Here is a 25,551-nt window from a genome sequence, read left to right as displayed (position 1 = left end):
TGCTATTCAATCCACCCATCTCATTAATGCACTAATGCCCAAACCCATGTTTTCTGTTTGCATGTACCAAATTTTTGCTATGACTTGTGGCTACAAGGTAGAAGCATCCCCCTTCCATATGCTAATTTCAGTCAATGTGAGACAGCTTTCTACATATAATTTCTCTGCCTTTTAAATCCCAAACTCTTTATTGTTTCAAATAAGTTCCCACACAAATACCCTTTCCTGCATGAATTCTATTACAGATAAAACAACCGAACACAGACTTTTCTTAAGAGCACTTGAGAAAATGGAAGACATCAGGAGAAATAAAACACGTAAGTCAAAATTGCAAACTAAATGCCCACCAAATATCAAGTAATGTGATGAATGAGGGATGAGGTCATTAATTTCCTAATTTCTAGTTTTGGTCATAAAGGAGTTGTAAATCAGGAAGATTAAAATAACGTAATAGGACAAAAGTTAATTGTGCAAAGCAGGATAGCTTTGGTTTATTTTTTTGTTTGAGCTCTGTGAATTCAGAAGAGAGGGGAATTATGGAAAGCTGTAGGATTACTACAGTCTCTTTGGAGGAGCTGAGACATGAAGAATACAAAACATTGAGATAGAGACAAAGAGGGAGGGAGGGAGGGAGGAAGAGAGAGTCAATTTCAGAAAGCAGAGGGAGATAAGAATGAGGATGATGTGTTTTTGAGAAAATGTTAAGATTGGTCTGACTATCATAAAACAGGCTGGGAAAGAGCCTCTGAAAAATCAAGATAGGTTGGCAAAATCAGGGAAGGATTATGACTGTTTATGAAAGCCCATCAAAGGCTTATATTTATGAGAAAACAGAACTCTTGTAGAATAGGGAATAGTGCAGTGCTATGATGTAAAGATATCTTTAAAAAGGGATGGCAATGGTACAGAGGGTGGTCAGGAGTTGGTGGGATAGAGGATGAGAGCAAGGAAGAGACATTAGCAGTAGAGAGGGAAGAGAAGAACTCTCCTCTGAGCTTGATGGGAAGAAGTAAGGACTTCAATATGGTAATAGTCACGGGGAATTCTAAACAAAGAGAACCTAAGAGTTCATCAAAGAACAAATGATCAGGAACTAGTGGCTGTGTAAATATTCAACTGTTTAAAGAGTGTGGAGCCATTTACAGAAGCTGGGAAGTTGGAGAGGTCTCTGAGAGACAAAATGCTTTGAAATTGAGAACATAGTGAGCTATTTATGAAAATGCCCAGATGAGAGTAAGAATTAGAGAACGGAATCTCAGATACATGGAAAGTGTTTGACATATAAAGAAACTCAACAAATGGTAGCAGCAGCATCAGGCACCATGCCGTGTGGTAGTGAATGTGCTCTTTTGTCTGTTTCTCCCATCAGACTGTGAGCTCTCCAGAGACGGGATTTCTCCACTGAATATGGTTTCCCTGTGTTTAGTATCATGATGGGCACATAGTAGGGATGAAACTTTTTTTTTTTAGATGGGAACATTGAAGAGTTAAGACATAATAGTAGTAGTTGGTGTATGTGTAATATTTGTGTGCTGGGTGTGTGGGGAAGGAGGAAGAGGCAAGATTCAGGATTTTTTTTCTTAAAAGTTAATGCTGATTTTGGAATTTTAATATAATATACTTTTTTAGAAAGTTGAGGTGTTTGAATAAAAAGATTACAAATCTCTAAAAACATCCATTTCAAAATATTAACAGATGATTAAAAGAACTTTCTCTTTATCTGTAGTTCTGTGATCCTTCTCCTTCTTAATATTGTACATTTGTGTTTTCTTTCTTTTTTCTTAGCAGATTTTGTAGAACTTGGTGTTATTCAAAAATTCTAATTTTTGTTTTGCTTTGAAATCTTCATTTTTATTACTAAAATTTCCCCCTCATTTTGGCTTATTTCTTTTTTATTTATTGAAATGCAAGATTTGGCTCCTTTATTTTACTCTTTACTAATAAGTGTTTGCAACACTATTTTCTTACGAATATTGCTTTGGACAAATCTGTAGGCTTTTATGTGTAGTGCTATATTAGTGTTAATTTTTAATCATCTGCAATTTTAACTCTTAGTTTTTTGACCTGGAAATTATTTAGAATAAGTGGTTAATTCTCTTTCCATTCATTTACTGGCTATCTTTTCATTATTAGTGCCTGGCTTTATTGTACTGTGTTCAGGGAATGTGGCTTGTGCAAATCTTTCCTATTACATCCTTGAGACAGTTGTTTGTTGGTAGTGTTCCACAACTGTATCTTTAATTCAATGTTATTTTCAATGTTATTGTTTTTTGTGCTGAGCAATAGATAATAAAGTATCCCATAATATGTTGTCAAGAATTTGTATTTCCAACAAATATTGGCTTTATTTTTTCTGTTGCAGCATTGTTTATGGTATAAAAGTAGCCTCATTCATTCATCCATCCACTTATCAACCTGACAAGTAATGATGGAGAATCCATTATGCTCCAAATCCTGGGTTGAACTCTTAGGAGATGCAAAGATCAAGGCAAACTCTGCCCTGATGTCACAGAGTATGCTGTGTTTTAGAGAAGGTGATGTTAACACTCATTCAATGTTTGTTGCTAAGTGTGAAGGATGTTATGACAGGAGACAGGTACTGAGGGAGGCTTAGCAGACAATTCCCTTAGTGCAGGGGCCCAAGCAAGGCCTCCCAGACGAAGTATCATTTAAGCTAAAACTGGCATATATTTGGATCTGAAAGCAAACAGTATTTGTCATGTTTCTGGAAGGAAACCCATGCTATACATTTAACTTGAAGAACATGTACCGGTATCAAAAATAGAAAAGCATAAGTAAGTTGTAGGGAATGTTGCTGTACCCTGGGACCAGCATCACTCCAGGCCTTAGACAGGAGAGAGGGGTGGTTACTGGGACCTACGGATTGAAGGGCTCTTTTCCCTAAAGAAGCTGACCTTGTGATCGAGGGTCAGTGTCGGCTGGTGTCAGCCCAAGGGAAGGAAGGCAGGGGATTGTGCACCCTGACCACATATTCCTTCTTCCCTCTGATCTCTGCAGGTGCTCCCCTCTGGCTAAAACCAACTGGAAATCAAAAGGCAAGACAGCTCATTGAGTTTCTCCTTACAGCCTGGTCATCTGGGGCCTAGGGCAGAGTGGGAGGACTGAGAGGAGAGGGAAAGGCACCCAAGACATAGTAGGTACACAGCACAGTTCAGTAAGGATGCAAGAGACATGGAAGATGAGAACAGAAAGGCACAGTGAAGCAAGGAAGGCTTGGTGAGCCTTGGTAGTGATTCTGAATTTTGTCCTATGGGAAATGGGGAGCCATTGATTAGTTTTAAGCAAGAGAGCAAATGGAATACATTTGCATTTAAAATGATAATTCTGGCTAGATTGCAGAAAATGCCTCGGAGGGGATGATGGTTTCTTTACCAGAATGGCACACTGGAGAAGGTGATGTGACAATGAGCTTAATTTTGAGCATCTTGCAGAGTGAAATCCAATAGAACAGTGATGGCAAACCTTTTAGAGATTGAGTGCCAAACTGCAACCCAAAACCCACTTATTTATTGCAAAGTGCCATTAAACCTGAATACTGAGGTTTTAGTTCAGAAAAAGCAACTCTACATTAGCATCTTTTGTCTTAAAAGAAAAACACAATAACATGTTCCATAGGTTCACCACCACTGCTTTAGAATCTGTGTCTAGTGTGAAGAAGGGTTAGGAAAAACTGGGGTATGGTGATACATACTTGTAATCTCAGGATTTGGGAGGCTGAGGCAGGAGGAACATGAGTTTGAAGACAGCCTGGGATACACAGTGAGTTCAATGCCAGTCTAGGCTACATAGTGAGGTCCTGTCTGAAAAAACAAAACAAAACATAAAAGGATCAGGAGCCCCAGAATTAAAGAAATTGGTAGAGAACGTGCAATCTCCAAAGGAGGGAGAAAAGTAGGAGTGGCTGGGAAGAAAATCTGGAGAGTTATAAGGAAAAAACTCATGTTCTTGAATTGACAAGTAAACACTCTGGCATCTTCCAAGTCATTATAGGCTTTTGTATCAAGGATATCAGGATAAATTTAGTCAGGTCATTTCAGGTAAGAGGACAAATCCATGCTGACATTTGGTAGATTCTCTTCATCTCCAGTAAAGTGTCTAATCTAGAAATCTGAAACCTTTCTAATCCAGACACAGTGGGAAGGGAAATAGCTTCTGCAAGATATCTGTATCTACACATTATGTTTTGTGACGCTTCTGTTCAAAGCCAGGATGTGTCAGAAGGTTTGGAGAAAGGCATAACAGACTCCATGGGATTTGAGACTCTTGTGATAAATTGATCACCTACTTTCTCTGGACTTCATAACTAAATGTAGGCTATTAAAATAATTAGGAAAGTTTTAGGACATCCGGTCCATTTTTTCTGACAAGGAAATCTTTAAATGTCAGTGTAAGCAAATTAGAAAAATAATGGCTAGCTACCCTTTTGTCCAAACAAGTTGCTTGTGGAACCAGAATTTTATAGCATAGGTATCAGGAAGTAATTATGATTCAGAACCAGAATGGCCTTAGATGTGCTAAAAATCAGTATTCTGACATAAATAGGGAATGAACCTGTGTCCAAGTTTGATTCAAGTCAATAGTGAGAGAATCATGCATAAAAAGGGCTAATTCCCCAAATTCTTACAGAAAAAGGATACAGTTCTATAGACAGCAAAATGAAATATTGTTAGGGCTGGCATTACAATTTGGGTTTAATTTCTCTTCCAGGTTAGGAACTCATAAAACTTATTTCATCTTTGTACATTAACTTCCAGTCCTCAGGAGTGTAAAACATCTGAACTATTTCTCAGTTATGGATTTCTAGGTACACACATTGTGACAACAAAGTTATATTCCCTGAGAATGTCAGAAAAGTACTTACTTGGAAATGGCCTTGCAGGTTGGTTTTCTTCCAAGATGGAGACAACTTTTTCCTCTCACAATACTATTAATGAATGACTATGGCATTTCCAACTGCCCTCCCTGAGATAAAGATACATGTTCAAGTGACTTTGTGTCATGCATGAATTCAGTCTCCCATAAGTTTTGAGCTCAACACCAGCTATTCTTCCAAGCCAGAAATGTCAAGCAGGGTTAGGAAATTTATCAAATTTACTCAAATTCCTTTCCTTGAAACTTCCTGCTAATCTTTCTTAAGCCTCCCTTAAAGAAGACTGGCTGGGAATGTATTCATAATATTAGCAGTAGTCTAAGCATTGATATTCATATTAGAGAATACATATGTATTTTAAGGGAAACAATTTCCATATCATTAATTTCCCTACGTAACCTTTCCTAAAAATAATCTGAGAACTTGTGTGGGGTTCTCATTTCCTATCTCCCATTTCACGACTACCCTTGTCCAGCATTATACAAGAAAGAATTTTTGTTTACAGAATTGACTTTGGTTAAAAAACCTTTGCAGCAGGAAGCACAAGGTAGTAAGGAAGCTTCCTTTAATTAAAGCACCCAAAGTCTGACCCCAATCATTTTATTAAGAAACATATTTCCAAAAAAGTTTAGCTTTTCATTTTAAAATTTATTAAAAAATCACATATTTTATGTTGTTTTCATCAAGGTATAGTAATAATAATTTTATATATAACAATCTAGAAAAATAATGTATGTCAGAGGAAATGAAAATAATTTAAATTTCATGTATGTTTTGGTGCAGACTTTTGGGGGTGATAAAGGCTTAGAAACAAAAATATATTTATGGAAATTAAAGTCTGCAGAAGTTGAATGGAAATACAACTTTAAGGAGAGAAAAGAGCAATATAAAGTCTTTAATTGTTAATGCAGAGCTTGTTCATGAATTTTAATTGGATATTCATGGGTATCAAACCACTTTGAGATTAAGATGTTTTTGGATATATTTAAAAAAAATCATCATATGACTTTTATTTGAAAATGCCAATATTTATAATACAGTGGAATTAACAACTTTGGCAGCTATTTGAACATTTTAACTAATGTTAAAATATATTAGAAGTCATCTTTAAAAAGTATGATGGTTTTATAGCTTTCCAGTATCTTACTACCACTATTTAAATGCACTGGTTGGCCTCAAAACAGGAACTCACTTTGATGGTGATGCAGGAATTACTGTGAATGCAGCGATCCTCTCTTATCCATGGTTCCACTTTCCATCATTTCAGTTACCTGTTGTCAGCTGTGGTCTAGAAATATTAGATGGCAAATTTCAGAAATAAACAATTCAAAAATTTAAAATGTTTTATTATGGTACATGTTATAGCTATTATCTTTTTTTGCTAGTTATTGTTACTCTGTGACTCATTTATAAATTAAATTTTATCATGGGTATGTATGCATGTATGTATAGGACAAAACAGGCTATATAGGGCTTGGTATTATCTGTGACTTCAAGCATCCACCTGGGTTCTTAGAACATGTTCCCCTGAATAAGGGGAAACCACTGTATATGTTTCTGTTTAATCCCTTAAATTTGTGTCTCCTGTGGCTTTTGGTGGTAAGTACCAATCCTATTGAAATTCTTGCAACTTCTTGAACATTTTCCCTTAGATATGTGTTCAGCCATAGCAAAATGGAACCTTTAGATACAACAGTATCTTTCTGAATTTGTGGATGTTATGTACAATAAATTATCAAACAGTGTAATTCTGAACTACTATAGAGAGGTGTCTGCTGCAGATACTAGCTGGGTTATCTGTTCTATCCCCTTTGATAAATGGGAAAAATGTTTCCTTTTATCAAAAGATACTCAAGAGGTGGGGATTTAGCTCAGTGGTTCTCGCACCTGCCTTGAAAGTGCAAGGTCCTGAGTTCAATCCCCAGTGCCCCCCCCCCCAAAAAGAGATACTCAAACTATGATTGTTGAATTCAGTGGGAAATGCTGATCTCTGGCATCACAGAGAGAAGGCAGTAAGAGGCAAGGCAAAGAGGTCAAGCAAGAAAGAGAGGACAATAAAGCTGTAGGTTTTCGGTTTTCTTAACAACCAGAGTGGACTTTAAGTGTTAGCAAAAAATATTAGCAAAATATTCATAGAGATTAACTGATTGAGTCTCCATACCTGAAGTTTCAGTCCTGAACAAGTTTTTAGGTGAAGACTAAGATTAATATAGGCACATGCATGGGGTTAATAGCCTTATAAAAAAGGCCCAGAGGGTCGGGGATTTAGCTCAGTGGTTCTGCTGCCTGCCTTGCAAGCGCAAGGACCTGAGTTCGATCCCCGGTACCAAAAAAAAAAACAAACAAAAAGGCCCAGAGAGCTGCCTTGCCTTTTCACCATGTAAGAGCACAGGGAGAAGGCCCTCTATTGGCCAGAAAATTGGTCCTTGCCAGACACCAAAGCAGTTGATGCCTTTGTCTTTGAATTCCCAGCCTCCCAAAATAGTAGGAGTAGAAATAAACTTACAACATTTTTTATGGCAGCCCGAACAGATAAGCACATAATAATGGTATGTGACAGGGACAGAAAACTGTCAGCTGAGGTTAAAAACACAAAGAATGGAGCCTCTGGCTCCAGCCTTCTGAGTCCCTGAGCTCCGAGGATCTGGCAGGCGGCCTGTCCGCCCCTGCCCCCCCCCCCCCCTGCATCCTGGCTTCTATCCAGATCCTGAAGCCCAGAGAGTTTCTGTTAGAGCTGGATGATTTAGGGAAAGCAACAGGTTATGTGTTCCTGGAACGTCCATGTTCATTTCATCTGAAGCAGTAAACACTGAGGAAGTCACCAATAACAGGACAAGAAAGAGAAGCTGAGCATGTGTTCTCTAACCATCGAAGTTGAGGGAGAAGCCATGACTACTGATGCTTCTCTACCCCCAAAACAGAGCACAGTGAAATGGAGCCGACTGTTGATCTCCTTCCTGTTGATTTCCATATTCTGAATCTGTGCCTGAAGCTAATGAGTTCCTTTCAAAGCAGGAAGCTTATGAAGAGGTATCACAGGAAAGGGAATTATGAATAAAAAAGACTTAAAAAGGATGATTCCTGGGGATGCAGATTGTTAGAAGCCTGGGAATGTGATGGCACATTAGAATGGCATCAAGTTAATCAGAAGAAAGATTTAAGGCTTGTTATGTGTAAACATAAGAAAACCCCTATTAGGATTTATCATGGAAATGAGGAACATTCAAACCCAACTAAACACCAGAAAGTTCACCCAGTGCAAAGGCCATGGGTGTGCAGTGTATGTGGGAAGTCCTACAGTTACTACTCAGCCTTTCTCTTACATCAGAGAACCCACACTGGAGAGAAGCCCTATGAAAGCAGTGAATGTGGAAAGGCTTTCAGTCATAGTTCATCACTTATTCAGCATCAGAGGATTCACACTAGAGAGAAACCATATAACTGTAATGAATGTGGGAAAGCCTTCAACTACCATTCAGCACTTATTCAACATCATATCATCCATCCACACTGGGGAAAAGCCCTATGAGTGCAGTGAATGCTGGAAGGCCTTCAACCAAAATATGTAACTCATTTAACATCATGGAATACACACTGGAGAAAAATCTTATAAATGTAAAGAATATTCCAAAGCTTTTAATGACACATCTTCCCTCATTAAACATCAGAGGATCCATACTAGAAAAAAACCCTATGGTTGTAAAAAGTGTGGGAAAGTCTTCAGTGACCAATCAGAGCTTACTCAACATCAGAGAACTCACACAGGGGGAAAACCATATGAATGTAGTGAATGTGGAAAAGCATTCAGTTACTACTCAGCTCTTATTCAACACCAAGGTACCCACACTGGGGAGAAACCTTACAAGTGTAATGACTCTGGGAAAGCATTCGGTCACTGCTCAGTTCTTGTAAGACATCAGAGAATTCATACCGGAGAGAGACCTTACAAATGTAAAGCGTTCAAGAAAGCCTTCAGCCAGAGCTCATCACTTACAAATCACCTGAGAATTACTACTGGAGAAAAACCATAAAAATGCAATGATTGTGACAAAGCCTTCAGCCAGAATTCATCTCCTATTCAACACCAGAAAACACACACAGGAGAAAAACCCGACCAGTGTAAGAAATGTGAGAAAACCATCAGTATCCGTTTAGCCTCTCATCAACATAAAAAACTCGTGATGCATAGAATGATGTAAATTCACAAAATAATTTTTCATTCTTTTCTGATTGTATAGATGTATTCTAAATATTACAGGGGATATTATAAAAGCATACAAGCCTCTGTCACATGATAAATAGCCCTCTTCCTTTAAATGTTGATAGGAGTAGGGCAACAAGAGATTAATGAAATGTGTGGTCTTTTAAAATAATCATTAGAAAATGGACACCAGAGAGTAAAATGAATGTCACGGACTGGAAGGAGGATAGGGATGCGGTGTCAACAAGGGCATTTGAGTTTGGGGCTGTAAGTGGATTGTTGATTTTGGTGAGATGGGACAGATGAATTCGTGAAAAAACTACAGATACTTTTCATTAAAATTATGGTCTGAGTGGATGAAAAAAATCCAGGGAGCGTACATTTGAGTTGATTTATATGCATGAGTTGCATATCTCAATTGCAAAACCAAAATAGCCAATACCATGGAGAAGAGAATTTCTAAGAGAGTACAAAAGGAGAAAGTCTGTTTTAGAGAAAGAGTAACTGAGGATGCAAAATTAGTGTGAAAACTAATAACAGCAGCAAAATGAACAATGTTTGAAGCTGGTGGTTCTAAATAGTATCAATCTAAAACCAAAAGGGGAAGAATGAGAACTCCAAAAAGGAAAATTACCAGGAAGTATCTCCAAGAAAGTAAAAAGAAAAAAAAATCTAAGCCCCTAAGCCCTCCTTTTTTTGACCCCCCGCCTTACTCCACTCCATTTATATAGTACACTGTTGGATAAGGTTACTTACTTTTTATTTAAATTGTATGATAACTTTTTTGTTCAGCAACTACTTTCTCCTTCAAAATGAATCATAAATGTCCCTTCTTAGTGACCCCAGAGCACCTGTACAACTCTCTTTCCTAGCATCTCTCTGCCCTCTAGCAGATTTGAAGACCTTCCTTGGTGTGTTGGTAACAAGACAGAAGACTCACTCAGGACTCAAACATGGGTTTGACTTTTTGCTTGGCCACTCTGTAGCCGAGCATCTGCATTAGGCTAAGAACCTAAACTGAGAAGGCTTTAAATTTTTTTTTATTTTATCCCACTTCCCCCCTCAAGTTCCTTCCCCTCCCTATGTACATAAGCTTTGAATTGAGGTTGTAAAAGATATATGTGTTCTAGTCTCAGAGATTCTGATTAAATTTAACAGGGGTGTGGCTAGGTCATCAGGAACTTCAGGAGCTCCTTAGGCAATTCCAATGTGCAGTGAAGATTAAGAACCAACAATTTAAGTTTTTTTTTGCAAATAAATTTTTAAAAATTTTAATGCATTTTATTTTATCCCCCCCCCTTATGCCCCCTCTCCTCCCTGTGTACAGGAGGCTTTGTTTCCATTTTTTCCTTTAATTTGCACTTTTTTTTCTTGCCCCTTTCATCCTTTCTCTCTCCCTCCTTGTTCCCCTTCCTATTTGAACATCTTCTTCCCATTTCCTAGTATCTGTTGTGCATTTTGGTCCTTGTTTCCACTTTTGGTTTCTCAAACTGGACAGGTGGTGCAGTGTTTGAACATGTGTGTCCGATTTGTTTTGCTTGGGAGTGTGGTCTCGAGGTGCATCCATTTGGCTGTAGATGTCTTGAGCTCATCCTTCTTTGTGGCGGGGTGGTGCCTCATCGTGTAGAGGAAATACATCTTCTTTGTCCATTGGTTGGTGGGCGTTTGGGCTGTTTTTGAGATTTACCTATTGTAAACTATGCTGCTATTGGCACAGTTTGTGGTGGCTAGGACTTGCAGGCATCCCAGTTGCCCATCAGCCGGAGACTGGATGAAGAAGATGTGCTTTTTTTTGTAAAATAGAGTGCTACTTGGCCATGGGGATAGAGGAGCTGGGGACATTTGTGCCTGGGTGGATGCACATTGAGGCCATGCTCTTGAGTCGAGTAGAAGGGACACACATGTGTGAATGCTAGGTGGTTTCTCTGGTGTGGGGCTAAGGGTGTAAACGGGGATCCGAGTGTGTAGTTGATGGTGTGAAATGGGTGGAGAGGATCCAAGGGAGTGGGGGAATTGGGAGGGGCAGGGAAAAGGAGGGAAGGGAAACGAAAAAATATGAGAAAAGGAAAAAATGGAAACAAAGTCTTTGTGAATAGGGAAGGGTGGAGGGGGTGAAAGGAGGGCAGGGAAATGGGGAAAAATAAGAACCAAGATACATCACGTAAAGGTACAAGATCCCAATGACGAATGTAACTGTATTGTATCCCTAACATGTACCAGTATACTTCATGGAAAGAAAAACATGAAGAATGATTACAGTGGCTGAGGCTAAAATATCAGAAAACTTTAACATGTGAATTATCTTCTGAATTCTTGGTTTGTGTAGCTGAGTAGCCAGTTAGGTCTGGGCCCTGGATGAGTAACTTACCTAGTCAGTTGTGGATAGATTGTTCCAGCTGGCCTTTTGGGATGATGTGTTAGCACCATTCCTAAAACCCATTGTCCCAATCATTTCACTCCAGCTCAAAGTCCTTCATCACAGAAACTTCTTTGTCCTTCCTGCAGGACTTTTCAGGCCACTAGTCCCCTCAACACTCTGCTTCTACTTAGTCCAGTAGGACTTCTGGATTCCATGCACCTATAACCAGATGATGGGAATTCTAGAGAGTGCCTCTGACTCTCAGAGCTACTCCTAATTTTTCTCCAGTGCCATCTTCCCACACCACAACTGAGTCTCCTCGAGGTGTGTGGCCTCCCCTTAGAACACCTTGGAAAGTAGTCCATTATCTGATACTCTTGGTCTCCTTCCAAGTTTACCTGTGTCTGACATTGCCTCACTCCAGGAATGTCTGTCCTTAGCAGAGAAGGGAAAAGATAAGAGTCCTGATATTTGATTTTCTTGTTCTATTTCCATCTTTCTTTTTTCTCTATCAATGTAAAACTCTATGATCAAGACTGATAAGACTTGAATTTAGAATTTTTGTGTGTTCTAAATATTGTGTAAGTTTGCTACCACGTAAATTTCCTTTCTTTCTCTCTGCCTCATTCATTCATCTATTTATCCATCTCACTGAGTTTATTCAGTGTTTCAAGTATCTTTTAAGGAAGCCTATGGCAGAGCAGCAGCAGCAGCACCAACAACAACAGAAGTGTAAAAATCAAGAAAAAAGTAAGAGCAGAAACATAAACTTTGGACAAGGTTTGAAATTAAAATACATGTAATCAACCACTATTATTGGAGTTGAGTTGTCATTGGTTCTGAGCTTTTTAGCAAAGTAAAGAAGAAAAAGAAATCAGTCCCATGGCAATTACCTTGTGTATGCAATAAAAACAAACTACAATTACAGATACAAGTTGCCCTCATATTAAGCCTGGAGAGAATTTTTCCTTTCAGCATTTCATAAAAAACATGAGTTAATGTATAAATTATGTGCTCAACAAAAACTCCACAGAATGCCCAGCAGTGATTTCTGTAGAACTGTTGTTTGTAATATCCCTTGTAGTAAACTCCGTTATGACAAAACAGAGTTCCATGAAGGAAAGAAAATGATAATGTACTCGATCAGTAGGAGACCTTCACTGAAATATCCAAGATGAAGATTGAGTTTGTAACTACAAGTCAAGTTTTTGGAAGAAAATCTGGGAAATCTAAGGCTAGATCCAATGGGATAGTGGGAAATGAGGGATAAAAGGCTTGTCATAATATGACATCTTCAATATATACATTATACATGCACAATATATATACACAGGGTCTTGTTATGTAGTTCAGGCTGGCTTTAAACTTGAGGCAGTCCTCTTCCCTCAGCCTTCTGAGTACTGAGATTACAGGTGTGCACCACCATTAAATATTTATTCCTCATTCTTTTATCTATCAAATAATCCTGTAAATGATAAGTGTGTATGCTGAATTTCTGGTCCACAGAACTTGTACATCACCTTGAAATAATTTTACTCATGGCTTTTTGCTTGTTCTGTTAAAATGTTAACTTAGGCAATTAAAAATTATTTTATAGGAATTTGTTTGTGGACTTATTTTTTTTTAATGGAAAAACGAGTTTGAAAGGAAATTAATAGTGTTAGGGTCATTTGTTATTTTTGCCTACCAATTATTCACTCCTTTACTAAGAGCATCTTGGCTTTGCCTTGGGGAACCACCTCTTCCTGTTTCCCAGATCTGAACAGTTCAATCCAAGCAGAGTGAGTCCCAAGATGTTTTCTGGAATTATTGGAAAAGAACTCTGACCTTTTGGCTAGATTTGTTAAGGTGGCACTTATGATAGGCAGAATAACGGTCCCCTCAGATGTCTGTCTTTATCCACTTTGGTTGCTGTAACAAAAATATCACAGATTGGATGACTTTAATAACATTTATTCCTCCCATTTCTGCAGGCTGGATGTTCAAGATTGAGATACTGGCAGGTCCAGTGGGAGACAAGAGCCAGCCAGCTTCCTGGTTTATAGATGGTTGGCTTCTTGCTATAGCCTCACATAAGAAGCAAGGGGAGCTCTTCAAGGCCTCACCATCCATGCAGTCATCATCTGTTAATGAAACCTCTATCAAAGGCAGAATCTCAATTACACTGGGGGTTAGAATTTCAACCTATAGTTTTTTGGCAGACACAAACATTTAGTTGATAGCAATGACCATGTCCTATTCCTATAGTCTGTAAATATGTTATGTGGCAAAGGGACCTTGAAAATGTGATTAAATTAATGATCTTGAGATGAGGAGATTATTATGCAATATCTGAGTAATCCTGATGTAATTGTGCTGTCTCCTGGCTGTTTGCCATGGACTATTTCTCATCTTTGATACCCCCCTGGCATGCCACCCTGCCTTAGAGCCAACCAACTATGGACTGAAACCTCTTCAAATTGTGAGCTGAAATAAACCTTTCCTTCTTTAACTTTGGGTGTTGGGTATTTTGTCTCAGCAAGGAGAAAAGTAACCGAGACAGTTATTTAAGCCATTGTATTTGTACACAGCAGAATATAATTTTGAGGCTCCTAGTGCCTGACTTTGTGGTCATCATTTTGGTCTGAGCCTATTTCAGAATAAAGCCTGTGTAAAGAGGAGCCACGCAATGTTATTAGTGACATTATTGGAGCATTTGGATTCAATTATTTCTGACATTAATCTGAAGTTTTTGTTTTGTTAGCTAAGAAAGAAACTTTTTGGTGTTTTGTTTATTGCTTCAGTTACTTTGATTTGAATTTCCTCTTACAGTTTCCCATTTTTTTTTAGAATTACAGTGTAGAAACAATGTTTGCAGATAGAAGTTATTAATGAGTAAATTATGGTATATTCTCAAGATGTACAATTTTATAAATGGGGAACTCATGCCACAGAAAGGTATTTATATGAGAAAGTGTTCAGAATACATTAGGTTTTTGCCATGGGCTGAGGATGGGCCTTTGTCTCCTCCCTACTGCCTTTCTCCTCCATAGATTAGAGTTGTAGACCCTGGATGGCATAGCCCCGGGAGATAGTTACCTTGTATCCTTCCCTGTTCCTTTCCTGCACATGCCCGATCACAAAACAATCACACTACATTACACCTAGGCCACATAGGCCATGTAGCACTATTTGCCCCACCTTGTCTTCCTGTTTGCCTTCTATATAAATAAAGCACATGGTCCTCCAGGTGGCCATTAGCTTCCAACAAGCTATGGTTCCACCTGGTCCCAGTTAGTAGTAATCGTGGTGTTTGTCATCTTTCTTCATCTCCCACTGTCCTCCCTGGCTTTGGACCCTACACAGTGTGGGTCGTGGCAGTTTTTCAATGGCAGAAAAACACCTTTTTATTTGTTGCATTTATTGCAACATCCAGCCACATGGAAAAATAAGCTAAAGAGTTGCAAAAAAGAAGTATTTTTCTATGATAACTTGGAAAGTGTAGAAATTCTATTTAAACTTCTATATTTTTCATTGAGTGTTTTTTCTTTACACAAAATGACATTTGAAACATTTATTAGCACTCCTAATAAAAATTGTTTTAGATTTTAAATTTAAAATATAATTTTAAAATGTAAAGAAAGAATCTAAAGTAATGGTTATTCATAAGCTAAATAATTATAAGTAAGTTTTAAAAGACACAAACTCCCCTTTAAAAATCAATATGGTTACTTTTACATTTAACTACTACTAACAAAGATAAATGACATCAATTGCATCTTGCAATTACTATCTTTGAAAAACAGTATTGAATACATGTACAATATAGCACTATTTTCATGCAGTACCTTTCATATATCCTATCTGTATGTCTTCTAAATTGATAAGAGAGAAACTATAGCATTTTGCCACCCTTTGGAAAAGCAAAGAATCCAAAGGACACATACACTGTATGGTTCTAGGCAAGTTAAATTCTTTGAAATTTAATTTCTCATATAAAATTGAGGTATCAATAGTAACTATAACATAGATTTGTTGGGACTATTAAAAGAAATAATATGTGTTGTATACCTATCAGAATGTAGAGCACATGTACATACTCAAAAAATGTTGGCTACTATTGTTATTATTAACAAAAATATCATCATTATTACATTTTCCAGCACACCATATGGTCCTATTCCTATCCTGAGAGGAGATAGGAATGTAAAAATTTGTAACTTTTACTTTCTCATATTTAATGAGGAAAATATAATCAATTAATTGATTTCATTTGAAAAGCTTTTAAAAAACTGTATCTGTGAATTAAGAAATATTGTAGGCACTGTTGCTATGGAAATGAATATGACTCAGTCTTTGATAACTAAAGCTTACTTTTTAGTGGGGAGACAGTGAAAAACACATCTAAGTATCATAAAGGATTAGATTTGCTACATTAGAAATATTCTTAGGGTTTCAGTTAGGGCATAGAGGAGGAAGTGGTCATTTCTTCCTGGGTAACAAGTTTAGGATAAGAATGTAGAGAAGGGAGCAGTTTGAGAACATCTAAACAATGCCAAGTGGTTAAGTGTGGTGGCCCTTTGATACTGAGGGAACAGCACTGCAAAGGCATGGAAGCAGGAGATAATCTCATAGGCTGAGATGACAGGAGTGTACAGTGGGCAGGGGATGGGACTATGTTAATGATGACACTGAATTGCTAAGTAGTGAACTAATGAATTCACTGGTGAGTGATCCTTGACCATTTACCCATCCCAGTGATCCATGGTAGGTGAAGGATATACAGCGGCGGTCCCTTCTTTGATGAGACCGTCATTCTGATTAATTACAGATTCCTCTCGTGGGAAATGGGGAAAAGGTCATGATCTGATTTTATGGTAGGAACATCACTCAGATGGCTGTGTGAAGCAAAGTTTGAAGGAGGAGAAATTGAGGACAGAGAGATGGATGTTTATTTATTAATTCAAATGAGAGGAGCTGAATAAAGGTACTAGGAGCAAGGATGGAAGGGAGAAGCAATCTTTGATATGTGGCTTGATATTTGGTTTGAATTTGTAATCTTGGTGACTAAGGAGAGGATGAAACCTGAGTATCTTGATGCTACCTATCTCCTTTGTGAGAGAGGTGCCTTCACCGAGTTTGGGGCTTAATCTTTTTTTTTTCTTTTCCAATGAAACAAGAGGTTAAGATGTTGACTTCAGTGGGAGCATGGTGGTCTAGAAACTGATATGTTTAGAGTGAGTGGTGGGCAGAGGCCCATCATTCCATCAGTAAGTGTGGGAAGATCTCGGGGAGCAGCTATGTGGACAAGTAGACTGGCCTGGCTGCAGGCGGATCACAGCCAGAGCTCTGCCCTGACCCCAGAGGCTCAGGCACACCTGCCCAAGTCAAAGGCCCACCGAGAAAAGAGCTGCACAGGTGCACAAGCTTCAGCAAGAGGTCTGCCATACCATTGATCACAGCCAATGACCTGCCTGGAAAAGAGCTACACAGCGGAACAAGCAACAGCCAGAGGCTTTCCCTGATACCATTGATAAGTGCAAGGAGGAGACCTTAGCCAGAAGCCTGTGCAGACAACAGAAACTGGGGTGCACAGTCTCAAGCCAAAGGCCCTCCCAGACAACAGCTACATAGGGGCTCCAGCGAGAGGCATGCCTAGATACCATCCCAAGCATGCACAGGCCCCAGATAGAAGCCTGCCCAGACAACAGGTCAGCTCAGGGATCCAGAAGGCCACCACTCTGAACCCAGGAATTGGTGTACTGGTGAGCAGCAGAGTAAAGGCTGCTCGGTGGCTTGGTGAGAATTCAAGACCACTGGGTGAGCAAAAAATTGCCTCAACAAAAGCATAGTGGGCTGCATCTGTTGAAATGAAAAGACACGTAAATAAGTCTCAAAACCAGATTTCCAGATCACCTCAGGCAGCCCCAAAGGGCAATGAGATGGAACAATCTGATACTGAACCACCTGGACTGCCTGAACTCGCAACAAAAAAAAATCTACACATAGGCATATAATTGTAAAGATTCCAGAATCCCAACAGAAGAACAAAGTTCTACAAGTAGTTAGAAAAAAGAAACATAACATACAAAGGAAAGCCCATCAGAATCACAGCAGACTTCTCAATGCAAATCCTCAAGGCAAGAAGAGCTTGGAGTGACATATTCCAAGCCCTAAAGGAAAACAGCCTCCAACCTAGATTGATGTACCCTGCAAAACTATCTTTCAAAATTGATGGAGAAATAAGATTTTTTCATGACAAAGAGCAACTTAGGAACTTCATGAATACCAGAACAGCACTCCAAAAAATTTTAAACTATATCCTAGGAAAAGACAATGAGGATCACAATCCCAGGAATCCCAGAAGAATGAATCCATCAGGCACGACAAGATATTAAATGCAAAGGGGGAGTATCCAACAAAAAGAAAAAGTCATGACAAGGATAAGTCAATACATATCAGTTATAACCATCAATGTTAATGGACTCAATTCATCAATCAAAAGAAATAGACTGGCAGAATGGGTCAAGAAGCAAGATCCAACAATATGCTGCATACAAGAAACACACTTAATTCAAAAGGAAACTCACATTCAAAAAGAAATCTCAATGCTTGGATTTTTAAAAAATTATATAGAACAATGTTTAAGTACTTTTCAGTTTTGCCTTGGTTGAGTTCTATTATATTTGAATATTATTATAATTTTTTCCTTTGTATTGCTTTTCTTTGAATAATTTTAATTTTTGTATATATGTGTGTTAGTGAATGATAATAAAGTTATACATTTTAAAAAAAGAGAAACACATAGACTGAAAGTTAAAGGGTGGAAAACAATACTTCATGGAACAGGAACCCAAAGAAAGTAGGAATAGCTATCCTCTTTGCAGAACAAGGGGATTTCAAACCAACAATGATTAAGAGAGACAAAGAAGGACACCACATCCTTGTAAAGGGAACAATCCTAGAGGAAGAGATGACAATCATTAATATATATGCACCAAACACTAGTACATCCAACTATATAAAACAAATACTATCGGACATGAAAGATCATACAAGCACTAATACAACAGTAGTGAGGGAACTCAATACCCCACTGTTACAAATAGATAGATCAACTAAAAAATAAACAACAAAATACTAGAATGCAAACTCTTGAACAAATGAACTTAGCAGATGTTTCCAGAGTGTTCCCCCCAGAAAATCAGAGTACATATTCTTTTCAGCTGCACATTGGTCGTTCTCAAAAATAGTCCACATACTCACTCATAGAACATGTTTAAGTAAGCGCAAAGGAATTGACGTTATACCCTGTATATTATCAGACCATAGTGCGATGAAATTGGAGATCAGTAGTAAAAGAAACCTCAAGAATTTCACAAATACATGAAAATTGCATAACACACTTCTGAATAACCAATGGGTCACAGAGGAAATTAAAGAAGAAATCAACAGTTCCTACAATTAAATGACAATGTCAGTACAACATATCGAATCTATGGGACGCGATGAAAGCAGTCTTAAGAGGGAAATTCATAGCAGTGAATACTCACATTAGGAAAACAGAGGGAGCTCAATTACACAACCTGATGTTGAACCTCAAGCTTCTAGGAAAAAAAGAGCAGGACAACCCCAAAGCTCATACAAGGGAGGAAATTATATAGATCAGTGCAGAAATCAATTCGATGGAGACTCAGAGAATGATACAAAAAAATCAGTGAAGCCAAAAGTTGGTTCTTTGAAGGAATAAACAAAATTGACAAACCCTTAGCCAACCTTGTCAGAAAAAAGAAAGAAAAGGCCCAAATCCATGCAATTAAGAATGAAAAGGATGAAATTATAATGGACCCAGCAGATATCCAGAGGACGATCAATACCTACTTTGAGAACCTTTACACCAATAAGATGGAAAATACAGAAAAATGGAAAGATTCCTAGATAGTGTGAATTTTCAAAGTTGAACGAAGATGACCTAAAAATTATAAACAACCCAATATCAATCAATGAAATGGAAAATGTAATTAAAAACTTACCAACTAAGAAAAGCCCGGGTCCTGAGGGCTTCACTGCTGAATTCTACAAGACATTTAGAGAGGAACTGCTGCCACTACTGTTTAAACTCTTCAATGAAATCGAAAGGGAAGCAATACTCCCAAATTCATTCCTGGAAGCAAACATCACCTTGATCCCCAAGCAGAGAAAGACCCAAACGAAAAAAGAGAACTATAGGCCAATCTCACTAATGAACACAGATGCAAACATTCTTAATAAGATACTGGCAGATAGAATGCAGAAGATTATGAAGAATATCATACACCCTGACCAAGTGGGATTTTTCCCAGGGACACAGGGATGGTTCAACATATGCAAATCAATAAATGCAATACAATATATTAATAGAGCCAAGGAAAAAACCATATGATTATCTCCATAGATGCAGAAAAAGCTTTTGACAAAATCCAACATGCATTTATGGTAAAAACTCTCCCCAAAATTGGAATAGATTATCAATCTGATAAAAGCCATCTATGAAAAGCCAACAGCCAATATCATACTAAATGGTCCAAAAACTGAAATCCTTCACACTAAAATCAGGAACAAGACAAGGATGTCCACTGTCACCCCTCCTGTTCAATATAGTTTTGGAAACATTATCCACAGCAATTAGACAAGAGAAAGAAATAAAAGGAATAAAGATAGGAAATGAAGAAGTCAAATTGTCTTATTTGCAGATGACATGATACTCTATATAGAAGACCCTAAGAACTCCACCAAAAGTCTTCTAGACTTAAAAACCAAATTCAGTAAAGTAGCTGGATACAAGGTCAACACACAAAAATCAATAGCTCTTCTGTACATGAAAAGCAGACTCACTGAGAGAGAAATGGGGCAATCAATTCCTTTCATAATAGCATCCAAAAAATTGAAATACCTAGGAATCAACCTAAGAAATCAAAGACCTCTACTCTGAAAACGACAGTACTCTGAAAAAAGAGATCAAAGAGGGTATCAGAAAATGGAAGGACTGGCCTGGTATTTAGTTCAGTGGTTCTGCTGCCTGCCTTGCAAGTGGAAGGTCCTGAGTTCGATCCCTGGTACCAGAAAATGGAAGGACTTCCCTTGCTCCTGGGTAGGAAGTATCAACATAGTGAAAATGACCATACCTCCAAAACTGCTATATAGATTCAGTGCAATCCCAATTGAAATCCCAGCAGCATACTTCATGGACCTGGAGAAAACAATCCAAAAATTCATTTGGAACATGAAGAGACCTAGAATAGCAAAAGCAATTCTAGAGAGCAGAGACATGGCGGGGGAGTATCACAATCCCCAACTTGAAACTATACTACAAAGCTACTGTGATGAAAACAGCATGGTACTAGCAAAGAAACAGACTTGAGGACCACTGGAACAGAGTAGAAGATGCAGAAACAAAACCAGACACACTCAGCCACCTCATCTTCCAAAAAGTAGCCAAACCCTCTCACTGGAGGAAGGACAGCCTCTTTAATAAATGGTGATGGAAAAATTGGGTTTCAACTTGCAAAAGATTAAAACTAGACCTACATCTCTCACCATGCACTAAACTAAAATCAAAATGGATTAAAGATCTAAATATTAAAACATAAACACTAAGTCGGCTGGAAAAGTGGTTAGGAAGAACTCTTGAAGACATTGGTGTAGGAAAAGGTTTTAAGAACAAAACTGCAGTTCCCCATGAACTAGCACAATCAACAAGTGGGATCTCTGCTTATTAAAAAGCTTCTGCACAGCAAGAGAAACCAACAGTGTGAAGAGACAATCCACAATGTGGAAAATATTTTCACCAGCTGTCCCTCAGACAAAGGTCTACTATCTCAACTCTATAAAGAACTTAAAAAAATCAGACTTCCCAAATTTAAAGATCCAGTCCAAAAATGGGCATCTGAAATGAACAGACATTTCTCAGAAAAAGAAGTAGAAATGGCAAATAAACATATGAAAAAATGTTCAACGTAACTGGTCATTTGAGAGATGCAGATGAAAACAACACTGATATTCCACCTCACCCCAGAAAGAATGGCTGTCATCATGAAATCAACAAATAACAAAAGCTGGTGGGGCTGTTGGGAAAGAGGAACCCTGCTCCACTGCTGGTGGGAGTGTAGACTGGTGCAACTGAGAGACCTAAGTTAGCTTGAGAGACTCCATTTTGTCTGAATTGCCCCAGTTCTGATGGGAAACTGTCTTCTGTGTAAACTCTGAGAGAGTCTTATCTCATGTTTGTACTCCTGTGTGATATCTCAGCACACCAGAGGCTCATATCCCATGCCTTTACTCCTGCTTTTGATGAATGTTTAAAGGAGTAGGCAAACAACTACAAGAGCACAAATGGAACCTTTCAGTTACAGATAACAGGATGCCAGCTTACATTTTATGAAGGCTGGTTTTTACAACATACACCAGGCAATCCAGGTATGCTAACTGCACATTCTTTGTCGCTTCTGTAGATATGCTTACTGCAGGGCTAGGGAAGGGGGAAGAAGAAAGGGTTTTTTTTTTCTTTATAAAAAGCTGACCAAAAGTTCAGTTGGGGCCCAGTCTCCTTGCACGGGATTTGGTCCTGGACGGTAAATAAAGTTCTTTGTGGACTTTACATCGTGTTATGTCTCCGGTGATTGTCACTTTCGGGAACCTAGTCCCAACAGCAATCACTGTGGAAATCAGTATCGAGATAGCTCAAAGAACTGTGACTGGAAGTCCCATTTAATCCAGCTGTTCCCCTGCTGGGTATCTTCCCCCCCAAATTAAAAGAATCAGACAACATGGATATATGTGCACCCATGTCCATAGCAGCACAATTCATGATAGCTAAAACTTGTAAGCAACCCAATTGCCCGTCAACCGGAGACTGGATAAAGAAAATGTGTGTTTTTTTTTTTTTAAAATGGAGTATTACTCATCTATAAAGAATGAGAAACCAGAGATATTTATAGCTAAATGAATGCACATTGAGGCTATACTCTTAAGTGAAATAAATAGGACACACATGTGTAAAAACCCAATAGTTTCTCTAGTATGAAAGTGTAAATAAGGACTAAAAGGTGTAATGGATATTGCAAAATAGGAAGAAAAAGTGCAAAGGGGAGGGGGAAGTGGGGGAGTAGGGGAAAGGAAAGAAGGGAATGGAATTAATATGAGAAAAAGAAAAAATGGAAACAAAGTCTTTGTAGATCGTGAGGGGTGGAGGGGTTGAAGGGAAGGCAAGGAAAGGGGGAAAAATAAGAACCAAGAGAAATTATGTAAAGGTGCAAATTTCCAATGATGAATGTCATTATATTGTATACCTAAAATGTACCAATAAAATTAATTTAAAAAAAATAGAGTGAATGGTGGAAGTGGGTGGGTTTGGGGCAATTTTTCAGTAATCTGCATTATGACTCAGCAGTTTGTACTTGGCCTCTCCCAATCTACTCATTTCCAACCGTTCACTCTAAACTTGGTACTTCCAACCTGGGCTCTGAAACTCACCCATTGGACTTAATTTTGCATGCATGAGTGCCTTCTCAAATTCCTGCATTCCCAGAGTGGGGAGATGGCATTAAATATTCCACAAGGAATATTTAATATTTAATGGTAAGAGTTGTATTGTGGAGCATTGTGGACATAAAAAGATGTTGGCATTGTTTTTTCCATTTTATTTTTATGTTTCCCTTAGCATTTAACAAGGTGAATCCTGTTAAGGGCCAGGCATCCTCCATTTCTCAGAGGGTGTAAAGTGGTGACTCTGCCCATGGCAGCTACTTGGTTCCACCTTTAGACCTGGTTTTCCTAAATGGTTATTTCCTCCCAGGTTATTTCCTCAGAAACAATTAGGTACTATAGCATCTTTTTAGGGTAGACAAAGGGCAAAGCCAGGTTTAAAGTCAGAAGGGATGACTGGTAAATAAATTGGGGAATAATGAGGTAGATATGATGTAGACTTGGAGACTGTTTTATAATTAGAGAGAAATAATAGATGCATAAAAACCACATAGGTCAGGCTAGAAAGAAGAAGATGGAGAGATTCACCAAACTGGAAACTCAACAGATTTCTTTTTAATGTGCCTAAATCCAAAGCAAGGATGAGGAAGAAAAACTAGAAAACAAAAATAGGTTTGCACGGAGGGTAAAAAAATTAAATTTTGTATATATTGACTTTGAAATGATTGTGGGGCATGCAGATAGATAGTAACTAGAGTAATAAAGTGAAATACCAAAACATATTTTGGAAGAATAGCTTTGGATCTAGCTGTGAGATGTGCTGGCAGTGACATTTGGAGTGTTTGGCCTGTCCTATACATCACCACAGGTTGTGAGGGTCAAAAGAACATGTGTGAATGTACTTTGCAAACTATAAAGCTTGTTTACATTATTTTACTACTGTTTTGAGAATTGTGGCTTACAGAATCATCTCTGTGTTTCCTACAGTCAGAGAGAAGAATATTTTTCCGATGTGGAGAAGACAATGACTTGCTCATTATATTCCTGTTACTCCACCCCCCAGCCCCTGCACAGATGCTGAGGTCTGAGGTTTTTGTCAGCCTCTCTTTGGTGTTTGCATCACTGTGAGTGAAGCAAAAGCACAGAAATAGATCGCAGCATCCCTAAGCTCTGAGTCTGAGATCTTGAGACTGAAGGACTTGGCTGCTTTCTGGAAGTTCACAGAAAATCGATCCTTTGTTGTGTTCTGTTGCTTATAAGACTCTTGGCGAATAATGAAAATCATCTGGCCACTGGGAAGTTGTTGGTACCAGGACAAATAATAATTACTTTCCGTAGTGTCATATGTGCAGTCCAGGGTCACTGTTGCTGCCTCTTGTATGGATATTTCTGGTTGAGACTGAATGACTGTCTGGGTCATGCTGATTCCTGTGGGAAAGAGGAGGGGACTCTGTTGCGATATTGTGTTGGAGGGATAAACAGACTTACAAGCCGGTTCCTATCATCATCCACTTTTCTTTTTGATTTAAGCCTTGTAAGTCATGGTGATTTCTTGATTTAAGCCTTGCATTCATTTTTTTTCCCTGCAGCTGGACCCAATGAAAAGATTAGATCCTTGTGATGTTAATCTTTCCCCCTACTTCCCAGTCCAGCTGAATACTAGCAAAAGCAAATATGTTGCCTTCTTACCAAGAGAGGTGGAGATCACAAGAGCCCACAGCAAGCTGGGACGAGTCATGCTGGCAGCTCCTTCCTGTAGGGTGAGACACCCCATGTTCTGATAGGAGCCTAGGTATCCTGTGGCCCCATAACATCACTGATTGAGAACAGGAAATGGTATATGAGTGGGCTGACATCTCATTTAGCAAAGGTTATAAATGTGTTTCATCTTTAGTTTCAGAAAATAAAACTGAGTATAATATCAAATGAAAAAGGATGTTGTTAGAACTATAATTTATTCTGGGATTAAAATGAAGACGAAAAGGAACTGATAAATTTTGTAAAGACATAGTTCAAGAAAAGAATAAGACAGGTGGATAAAAAGGCAAAACTAGTGACTTGAATTTTCCCTGTAAGCTTTCTTTTTCTCTTTATTCCCCTTTCACTTTCCTTCCTTCCTTTCCTCTTTAGCTCCTTCCTTTTTCTTTCTTTCCTCTCTCACTCTCTGTCTCTGTCTTGAAGTCAATATGATAAAATGATCTCTGTGTTTTGAGTACAGCAGTATTGGTTATATTATTCTTTGATCAATGCTGCATTTTAATCATTTTAAGAAACAATTCAAGTAATGATGTCAGCAACAACACTCAAGTAGTCTAGAGAAAATTGGAGTCAGAATTTTGGCATCAGTGGCTGAACTTTTTTCTTTTTGTAAAGAATACCAGGCTTTTGCTTTGTCAAGGAGCTTTACAATACTTGTGGCAAAAGATCCTGTAAAGACTGTTGTGCATTTCTCTTAATGACTTTGTGAAGGAAAAATAAGAGAAATTAACATAAAATTTATTTGAGAACATTCTTTGTTGCACACCTGACAGCTTTTCATTGGTATCTCATTTTTCTTCATACACACATTTTTCTAACAGAGAGGAAAGGTCAGGAATTACAGTCCTCATTTTATAGAAGAGGCAACTGAGCAAAAATGAAAACTCACAGTGCAGAGAG

General features: G+C 38.3%; 1 pseudogene and 1 gene segment (V, D, J or C); one reads left to right on the top strand and one right to left on the bottom strand.

Moving 5' to 3' along the window:
• LOC101705873 (T cell receptor delta constant-like) overlaps positions 1-25,551 on the bottom strand; it is a 670,370-nt gene that overhangs the window by 221,719 nt on the left and 423,100 nt on the right.
• On the top strand, positions 8,061-9,090 carry LOC147822314 (uncharacterized; annotated as a pseudogene).

The sequence above is a fragment of the Heterocephalus glaber genome, unplaced genomic scaffold (assembly GCF_053883595.1).
Source record: "Heterocephalus glaber isolate CG9 unplaced genomic scaffold, H.glaber_assembly_v1.0 deba00001662, whole genome shotgun sequence".
NCBI classification, from domain to species: Eukaryota; Metazoa; Chordata; class Mammalia; order Rodentia; family Bathyergidae; genus Heterocephalus; species Heterocephalus glaber.
This window is presented reverse-complemented; position numbering and strand designations above follow the sequence as displayed.